The sequence below is a fragment of the Palaemon carinicauda genome, chromosome 16 (genome assembly GCF_036898095.1).
Source record: "Palaemon carinicauda isolate YSFRI2023 chromosome 16, ASM3689809v2, whole genome shotgun sequence".
In the NCBI taxonomy this organism is placed as follows: Eukaryota; Metazoa; Arthropoda; class Malacostraca; order Decapoda; family Palaemonidae; genus Palaemon; species Palaemon carinicauda.
Genome location: NC_090740.1, coordinates 131054361 through 131064360, shown reverse-complemented (window position 1 = coordinate 131064360; position 10000 = coordinate 131054361). Strand labels below are relative to the sequence as shown.

Here is a 10000-nt window from a genome sequence, read left to right as displayed (position 1 = left end):
TTTAACGTCCCAAAGACTGAAAACTAGATGGTCTTTGATACATAACAAGAAGACAATCTTTCTACCTACTTATAAGTAGATTCCTGTTTTTGTCAACATTTTTCCACCTAATTTTTAAGTTCTTAAGAAGCTTATTCGCAATTTTTGTTGCTATAACGTTGTCACTTTCAATATATTTGATACTTCTAAGCGAAAAATTATATAGGCTAATCCCCCATCATTAAAATTATGCGTAAAACCATTTTTTACTAATTCACTTGCTTCGGTCAGGAGAACTTGATAATCCACACACACACACACACACACACACACACACACACACACACACACACACACACACACACACACACATATATATATATATATACATATATATATATTATATTTATATATATTATATTTATATATATTATATTTATATATATGTGTGTTCATCTTGCAATTAAAATATATTTGTAAAATGAGAAATTCTATAGCTTAGTAATAATTCTATATCTAACACTTATTTTTTATGAATACCTTTTTCCATTCTTTTCTTAATCTTCATGCTCATAGTAGAATAAGTTGCAGCAATTAGCCAAAGGTATATTATAGTGGTGATTATTATAAAATTAACTACCATTTGGCACCACTACCAATCTTTGTAAAGCTTTGCAATTTTTGTGCCTTATTATGAACTTTTATGTTAGTGAAAATATTTAGTAAGTTACGGATGACTTATTAGATATAAAAGTTATAACATATTTGGCTGGAAAATATTGCCCACTACTTTTATAGTATTCAGTAATGTAAATAATAAAATAGAAATATAAGTGTTCTTTGTAACACACCTTTCACAAACAGTACCTAAAGAACAGTAACAATTATTTGTATACGAAAGCAGCGAGAAACCAAGAGGAAATCGTTCAATCCTCTTTTAACAAGTGAACATCTGAGAATAATAGAGTTGGTCATGATATATAACGTTGCATTCCTTTAGGCCTAATATATTATGTACTTTTGATTTTATAATGGCCAAAGTAATAGTGAAAGATCAAAAACTTCATTGTGTTCACATGCTAGCCTACTGTGCCATGGCATCATTTGTCTCTTGATCGATGAACTCCTTCATGATGATTATAGTACACTGATGTCTTCTTCTTTTCCGTCTTTGCCTTCAGCTTTTCCCATTCCTATATAGGGTCGCTGTTTCTAGTCGGCATTCTCCATCTTCCTCTGTCCTGTACATCCTGTTCTCTTAGACCCTTTTCCTTTATGTCATTCAATAATGACATAAAATTTGGAAATCAAATCGCCCGAAATTACTTATAAAAATCAGACTATATATCAGTTTAGTGAGATCGGTGTTACTCGATGTACATGAGTCATGGTATGACAATGAAACAATATCCAATAGATTCCCATCTGAATTTGTTGGACAGAACATTCATTTCATTCTACCTTGTTTTGAGTATTGTTCTCCTGTCTGGTGTTCAGCTGCTGATTCTCATCTTAATTTGTTGGACAGAAACTTACGGTCTATTAAATTTCTTATTCCTGATCTAGATATTAATCTTTGGCACCGTCGTGCAATTCGTTCATTATACATGTTGCATAAGATTTTTCATAACTCTGACCACCCTTTACATTCAGATCTTCCAGGACAATTCCATCCTGTTCGTAATTCTAGGCAGGCAGTAAATTCTAATAGCCAGGCCTTCTCCATCGTGAGGCTCAGTACTACACAGTATTTTAGAAGTTTTATTCCAGCTGTGACCAAGTTGTGGAATGATCTTACTAATCGGGTGGTTGAGTCAGTAGAACTTCCAAATTTCAAAGTTGCAGCAGATGTTTTTATGTTGAACAGGCTGACATAAGTTTTTTTATAGTTTATATATGACATATCTATTTTGACGTTGTGACTGTTTTTAGAATGATTTATTGTTAATTTGTTCTCATTATTTTATTTATCTATTTCCTTATTTCCTTTACTCACTGGGCTATTTTTCCCTATTGGAGCCCATGGAGTTATAGCATCTTGCTTTTCCAACTAGGGTAGTAGCTTGGCTAGTAATAATAATAATAATAATAATAATAATAATAATAATAATGATTTAGTAGATTGGTGATAAAAGCCCTGAAGGATATTGTGAGTTAAATGACAGGACAGGATTAGAAACGAAACTATAAGAGATTACTCGAGTACCATATGTGGATGAGATCATGGTGAGGAGTAGATGGAGATGGTTTGAGCATGCTCTTCGCACTCCCCGAGAGAGATTAGTTCACCAAACGTTCAGTTAGGCTCCGCAAGGCACTAGCAGAGTTGGAAGACCCAGACCTAATGGCTGAGGACTATGAAGCGCGAAGTAGGAGATGATGAATGGAGAAGTATTGTTTTAAAAGCTCAAGATAGAGACGACTGGCGAAATCTAACCGAGGCCCTTTGAGTCAATATGCGTAGGAGGAGATGATAATGATGGTGATGATGATGATTCAATAATTTATCTTTCCACCTGAACTTTGACCTTTCCCTTCCAGTACACCGATGTAAGAAACGTAAATGACCCCTGGCACGCTACTAAGCATTGTCATGCGACTCCGTGACCCGCATGCTTACGAACCCCATACTGTTCGAGCACTTTCATCTTGTGACACTAGGCAATGTTTTGAGATAGGAGAATGATAGGGGCTATTGCTACATAAGCGAAACTTATGGAGACGGTTAACGTAATTAATTGTCTCTTTCGCACTATAGATGCAAAGACAACCAGATGTTGGCAATATGTATTTGTTTGTTGGTTATTATTATTATTATTATTATTATTAGTAGTAGTAGTAGTAGTAGTAGTATCTAAGCTACGACCTTAGTTGAAGAAGCAGGATGCTATAAGCCCAAAGGCTCCCCGATGAAAAATAGCCTTAAGAAGGATCCAACTATTCGGTAAACAGCGAAATATTTGTTTTCTGCTTTCGGTAGTGTCCTTAAGTCACGGCGTTTTGAAGCAGTCCTGAATTATTGTAGGGTTATGCATGACTAAAGAATGACGCCGAAAAATGTTTATATATAGAACTAAAACAGATGTTTCAGATAAGACAAGATAACCTCGACTGTAAGTAAGACTTTCCTATAAAAGATTGTTTGAACCGCAATCGCCTGCGAGTCATACACGGTCATATACTCCCTGTGGCGCCGAAAACAGTCTCCTACTGGGTACGAGGATGTACCCGGGAATGTATCTTGAAGGAGGAGAACGACCTCACGGAAGGAAGAAAAGAATCACAGGTGTGAGCACATGGCTCGGGCTGGGTCTTCCGGTCATGATCCCGAGAGGGGAGGAGGCAGGGCCCAGCAATGCTGCTGGTGCCGTCGAGGTAGTGGATAGCGGGGGAGGTGCGGGAGATGGATGGTGAGAGGGAGGAGGAGGGGGGTGGAAGACTGTATGGGGTCACACATGCTCTCGCACCGGGGCGAAGGGAGAGAGGGGCGTGGTTATAGGAAGGTGGAATGGGCGACTTGACTTGGGTGGTGGTAGTTGATGGCGTCGCCCCCTAAGAACTAGAGGGGTTGGGGAGGTGCCGAGAGAGAGAGAGAGAGAGAGAGAGAGAGAGAGAGAGAGGTGTGTTGTGGGTAGAGTGAGCGTTTGGTGTGTATGAGTGTGTGCCGAGGGTCAGTCGTATACCGTTCAGTCCCGTGTTGGCAGTGGTGGAGGTGAGGGTCCACAGCGCAAGTCCCAACTCCCGTCTTCACTCGCTCACTCCAACTCCGACATCATCTCCTAAACGATAATATTTGCTTCCATTAAAGCTTTTCCCTTACTGAAAAGTAGAAATATACTTCACCTAGAACTTCCACGGAGGGCTGACTGCACTGGTCATGCTCTCCTGACAATTTTTTACCCCTTTTTACACCCAATAAAAACTTTTTTTTTTCCCCTAACTTCCCCTCCCTAGATAGAAGAGGAGCAAACTGTCAGAGGTTATCTCGTCAATTGTCTTTCAAAACAATTCCACAACGTTGACTTACTACTTCTTCCTCCACTCCTACTATTAACAAGAGACTCTCTGGCGCCAAAAATATAAAAAAAAAAACCCTTCCCCTTTGACTTCTGTTCAAAACTCCCCCCCAACTAACCCGACCCTTTGCGACGTATTACAAATCGGTGAGAGAAGAAGAGAAATACAGAAGTGTTGTGGCATTTAACCTTTGTAATCGGAAGAGAGAGAGACAGACAGAGAGAATCTTATTTTTCCCTTTGGTTGTTCCTCCTCCGCATTCTCCTCCCACGACAGAATTGGATAACGGCAAGGAGGAGGAAATAAAAAAAAAAAGGGGCGAAGAGGAGCCGAATCTCTCGGAGAGGTTCTGGCCCCCCTCCCGCCTTGGCACTGTCGCCGACACTTGGAGTAGCCGCCGTCAGATAGGTAAGTGTTCTTCGAGATGACGATGATAATGGTGATGATGTTCATGTTGGGGCAGATCATGATTGACATCTTGATTGTGTGTAATTTTTATTTATTTATTATTTTAAGTTTATTAGACGTAGGGTGTTATTTGCTGTTTCTTAGGGGTTATCCGTTTTCTGCATTTTGATGTTGAAACTTTTTGTATTAAATGATTTGTTTTTTACTAAATTTTTGAGCAGAATGTTTTCATGTGATAAGGCCTTTCATAATTATTAATATATATATATATATATATATATATATATATATATATATATATATATATATATATATATATATATATATATATGTATGTATGTATATAAAATACACTTTACGTATGTGTGAGAGTATGTATTTGTTGTGTATGCATATGTATGTATGTATGTGTATATATATATATATATATATATATATATATATATATATATATATATATATATATATATATATATATATATATATATATATATATATGTGTGTGTGTGTGTGTGTGTGTATAATCAATGTGTTTATCCATTTATTCATCGCTACTTGTGCCAAGACGTAGCTTTAAACATCATCAATTAACTGCCCCATATGAGTTTCCTTTTGAAGTTCCTATTCCACTACGGGAAAACGTATAATGAATGCTCCACGCACCGAATAATGTCACAGTTCACTTCATTCAAATGCTTCCGTTTTAGGAAAATGCAAGAACTAAATATATAAATAAAAGAATTCACGTTTTACTCTTCCGGCCGAAACGCACCGATGACCTCTATGCTCTGTGCGTCGCTGTAAGTAACTTGTTAGGTCATGCGTTCGTTTGTGTAATGTCGCTTTTGCCTTGTTGTGTCGTTTGCGTTCTCGGGTGTCGATTACCTGGATCCATTCCTTAAGTTTCCTGGATGTTAGGATTACTGATGTTGAAAAATAGGAGAAAAATGAAAATGGGTATTTCACATTAATCGCACTTTTAACATTAGTGATATTTCATCAAGTTTACTGATGTTGAAAAAAAGAAAAATAGGTAGTTCAAAAACATGAAAATGGTTATTTCACATTAATCGCACATTTAACATTAGTGATTTTTCAAGTTTACTGATGTTGAAAAAAGACAAATAGGTAGTTTAAAAAATCAAAATGGGCATTTTACATTAATCGCAAATATAACATTAGTGATTTTTCCTCAAGTTTACTGATGTTGAAAAAAAGAAAAATAGGTAGTTAAAAAAAATGAAAATGGGTATTTCACATTAATCGCACATTTAACATTAGGGATATTTCCTCAAGTTTACTGGTGTTGAAAAAAGGAAAAAAAAAAATCAAAATGGGTAGTTTGCATTAATCGCATATTTAACATTGGGTATTTATTCATCAAGTGTCCTGGATGTTAAGATTACTGATGTTGAAAAATGAAAAAAAAAAATGGGTAGTTTACATTTATCGTATGTTTAACATTGGATATTTTTCCTTAAGTTTCCTCGATGTTTAAGGTTACTGATGTTGAAAAATGAAAAAAATAAATATATAAATGGGTAGTTTACATTTATCGTATATTTAACATTGGGTATTTTTCCTTAAGTTTCCTCGATGTTAAGATTACTGGCGTTGAAAAACTAAAAATGGGTTTATTGCATTAATAGCATATTCAACATTGCTTGGGGACTTTAACTTGAGTTTGTCGGATGTTATAGTTACAGGTGATGATGTTTTTTTTCAAATTAAGATAGGTAATTAACATTAATAGTATATATAACGTTCCTTGGGGATTATTTGCTTTTTTCTGTATGTTAAGAATTCTAATGCCTTAAGCAATATACATCAATTGAATAAATATCTAAAGATGGTATTATTATTATTATTATTATTATTATTATTATTATTATTAACTAAGCTACAACCTTAGTGGGAGAAGCAGGATGCTATAAGCTCCAATAGGGATGATAATGACAAATGAGTTATATTTATAACTTTTAATCTTGTAAGCTTTCATTTTTTTATATTTTACTGATAAGCAGAACAAGTAATGCACCTTTTATCTTTACCAGATGAACAATACACGTCAAGTTAAAAAGAAATAATAGAAAACCTTTAATTGTTGCTTGAATAATCATTATTGTTCACAAAGGCGGTGAACCAATAACAGAACTAATTGCTCGTTAACCACTTCTACTACGCAGACAAGTCGTTCTAAGACTCGATTGCCAAAGAATCACAGCCGCCAGATCGTAATCTACCTATTAAAAGAAGTTTTTTGTTTACCGATAATAAAATACAAACGATAATAATGAAATCTACGTCCTTTTCGTGAACAAAATGTCTGAAGGAAGACTGTAATGTTATCCTTTTGTTATGATTTAGATATAAGGAATTTTAACCAACCCTAACTATTTGTACAAAATTTATTGTATGGCATCGAAATCGTATTGAACAGTAAGCGAAAGAGCCTCTGCAGTTTTAATAGAGTATTGTTTGTTACCGAAAATAAAATACAATCGATAGTAATGAAATCCACGCCCTATTCTTGAACAAACTGTCTGAAGCAACACTATTACTATCCTTTTCTTATGAATTAAATCTGAGGAATTTTAACGAACCTTAACTATTTGCACAAAATCTATTGTATGGCAACGAAATTGTATTGAACAATTAGCTAAAGAGCCTCTGCAGTTTTAATAAAATATTGGCCTGGTATCTTGAGCATTTACATCGAAGACTCTGTTCTTACAGCAATGCAGCGGCGCTGACGCCAAAGATTGCCACTAGCGACTGCAATTCGCTAAAGCCCGAGTCCAGACTAGACGCCTCGACGGACAGGCTGGTCCCTTAGACATCTCATTGTAATGGAAAAGACATTTTAGTGCATGTGCCAGACCTTTGAAAAAGCGTGACTTCACACACAACATATAAATGGGTTGATTAAAATATTAGCTGATTGTTTTTTTTTTTTTTTTTTTTTCAGAATGAAAATCATTTAGAGATTTGATAGTTTATCTAGTGCATGTGCCAGACCTTTGAAAAAGCGTGACTTCACACACAACATATAAATGGGTTGATTAAAATATTAGCTGATTGTTTTTTTTTTTTTTTTTTTTCAGAATGAAAATCATTTAGAGATTTGATAGTTTATCTAGTGCATGTGCCAGACCTTTGAAAAAGCGTGACTTCACACACAACATATAAATGGGTTGATTAAAATATTAGCTGAATATTTTTTTTTTTCAGAGTTAAAACCATTTAGAAATTTGATAGTTAATCTGGTGCCTTTGCCAGACCTTTTAAAAAGCGTGACTTCACACAAAACATTAGAATATTAGCTGATTATTTTTCTTTTTCAGAGTGAAAACCATTTAAAAATTCGATTATTTTTATGGGAATGAATTTTTTATTTATTTTAATTGTAATTAACATAATCTTTTTGTTAAGTAATAACTTTTAGGCCTTTAATGATACCTTAGATTTTATTTTTGAACACATAAGTATTGATCATATTTTCAACGATATTTGAAAAGAAAATATCTAAACTACGCCATATTCGATTTCATTTCCTTTAAACAATTATAGATCTAATATCAGAATAAAGTACAATATATCTAGAGTCTCTATTATACATTTTACTTATTTCTCACTAAGATATCACTTATCAATTCGATATACACGCTATTTGCTTGTGTGCGTTGAGTGCGGAGGTTTCTGGCAGAATAATTTTGAAAAATAAGTGTGTTTAGAATATAAGTTTACATGAAACAAGATATAAATGTCATCGGTGGATTTAATCCGGCATATTAGCTCTCTCTCTCTCTCTCTCTCTCTCTCTCTCTCTCTCTCTCTCTCTCTCTCTCTCTCTCTCTCTGTATATATATATATATATATATATATATATATATATATATATATATATATATATATATATATATATCTCACGTGTAAATACATATGTAATATAATTATATGCCTATAAATACTTAATGTACTGTGTGTTTATATATATATATATATATATATATATATATATATATATATATTTATACATATATATACATATATATATATATATATATATATATAATAGTTCTTTCGTATTCGTTCGGTTACTTTTGAAACTCGAATTATACATTTAATCCTAAACTGGAAGTTATTTATATTTGGCGAAGTTCATATTACATTGTCACTTGCTAAAAATTAAACTAAATAAATTAGTTCTCTTATTATTGATAATTTCCGTTATAACAGATGAATTTGTGCATTTATTCATCTTTTTATAATTGTTATATCACTTGTATATTTTATCGAATTTATATTGATATTTTCGTGCTTATCTACTTTCTAAAACTGACAGCGGAGTGAAAACGGTTTCCTTTTTACGTAAAAATAATCATAATCATCAATGGCATTATTTCTATTGTCAGTGTATGTGTGAGAGAGAGAGAGAGAGAGAGAGAGAGAGAGAGAGAGAGAGAGAGAGAGAGAGAGAGAGAGAGAGAATCTGATGTTAGTTTAGTACCTATCAAATAAGGCTTTCTCTCTCATCCTATCTGAAAATAGATGACATTAACGTTCTGTTGATTTTTTATTTTTGTAATTTTGTGAATGTTGTTATTTTACCATTTCATGTTCGTAAGTTACAAAAAATTGTGTATTAAGCCGGAGCTTACAATCCTGATGACATTGAAAGCTTTTTTTGAACTTTACTATCAAACACATGTATATGTATATACGATGTGTTTATATGTTAATAGTTATGTGTTTTTTTAATACAGAATTCCTGTCAAAGAAGGGGCAACTCCAAAGAAAAACAAACGCATTAGATAGATCGATAGATTTTTATTGACCACAAATTCTACATTAAAAATTACAATAAACATTATTACATATTAACATGCATCTATTATACAAATCGGGATATTTACATTATTCTATAATGAATGTAGTCCATGAAATTACAGGATTTATAATAGTTCCTTAGCATATATCACAATTAAAATCATTAAATATATTTCCCATAAATCACTTTTAACGTAAAATTAAAAATTACTATTAAACCAAAGAACATTGCCTTTCTCCCTCTGTGTGTGTGTGTGTGTGTGTGTATGTGTGTGTGAAGCGCTTTAATATAATGTTCAATGTACATCGCCGGAACGAAATAAAAATATGTAACAATCAATATATCGAGAAATATTAATATGTTTTAATACGGTGATAACGAACGATTTGATAACATATTTCCGCAAAGTTTTCATGATCCATAAATGTATTAATTACTTTCGTTGTCATGATTGGTAAGTGTTTACCATATTTACATGACGATCCCCCTCCCCCCCCCATCTCTGTCTGCCCGATAGGCACGGCCTCATGATGTAAATACGGTAAATTATGATATTGTTAATTCATAAAAAGTGAAGAGTCTTTTTGGTCATTTCGAATTTGATAATTGAGTTATCTTCCTTTTGAGGTTTGATTTGAATATCAATTCCTGTGAAGGTGTTTTGGTATTTGCAGTCTTCCGTTATCAAGTTTAATTTTTCTCTTGTTTTCCGGCATTTATTGGTATTTAGACAGATAGGGATTAAAAGGGACTATTTTTATTTAT

General features: G+C 33.6%; 1 protein-coding gene across 3 annotated transcripts in view; it reads left to right on the top strand.

Annotated features, from left to right (window-relative positions):
* Window positions 1-10000, top strand: part of LOC137655879 (uncharacterized) — a 1037971-nt gene that overhangs the window by 305369 nt on the left and 722602 nt on the right. Inside the window, exon 1 of one of the 3 annotated variants that reach the window (XM_068390091.1) lies at window positions 3592-4404. The exons of 1 other annotated variant lie outside the window; for it this stretch is intronic. The gene's annotated coding sequence lies outside the window, so the exon portion shown is untranslated. Of the gene's footprint in view, window positions 1-3591; window positions 4405-10000 lie in introns of those variants that run through there. One more of the 3 variants, XM_068390094.1, reaches the window with a different exon arrangement.